This window comes from Dromiciops gliroides, chromosome 3 (genome assembly GCF_019393635.1).
Source record: "Dromiciops gliroides isolate mDroGli1 chromosome 3, mDroGli1.pri, whole genome shotgun sequence".
In the NCBI taxonomy this organism is placed as follows: domain Eukaryota; kingdom Metazoa; phylum Chordata; class Mammalia; order Microbiotheria; family Microbiotheriidae; genus Dromiciops; species Dromiciops gliroides.
In genome coordinates this window covers 403958813-403959285 of record NC_057863.1, presented here as the reverse complement: position 1 = coordinate 403959285, position 473 = coordinate 403958813, and the positions used below count along the sequence as shown (strand labels likewise).

At 46.7% G+C, this 473-nt stretch overlaps 1 non-coding gene across 1 annotated transcript; it reads right to left on the bottom strand.

The window, feature by feature from the left end:
• Positions 1-308: 308 nt before the first annotated feature.
• Positions 309-473, bottom strand: LOC122752256. The gene has a single exon (XR_006356038.1). It is a non-coding gene; the product is annotated as a U1 spliceosomal RNA (small nuclear RNA).

Here is a 473-nt window from a genome sequence, read left to right as displayed (position 1 = left end):
GGGGGCGGCTAGGTGGCGCAGTGGATAAGCACCAGCCCTGGATTCAGGAGTACTTGAGTTCAATTCCGGCCTCAGACACTTGACACCTACTAGCTGTGTGACCCTGGGCCACTCACTTAACCCCCATTGCCCTGCAAAAAAAAAAAAAAATCCACATAGCGAAAACTTACAACAACACGTAAGAGATGGGCTAAGGAAAAAACAGCTACGTAGTTACTACGTAACTGAAAGTTAATTATAATCGCCAGCATTAACTATCTTTCTCCTGAGTTTTTTAAAACAAATCTTATTTTTATGAACTTAAATATCAGGGGAGAGCGCGAACGCAGTCCCCCACTACCACAAATTATGCAGTCGAGTTTCCCGCATTTGGGGAAATCGCAGGGGTCAGCCCATCCGGAGTGCAATGGATAAGCCTCGCTCTGGGGGAAACCACCTTCGTGATCATGGAATCACCCCTGCCAGGTAAGTAT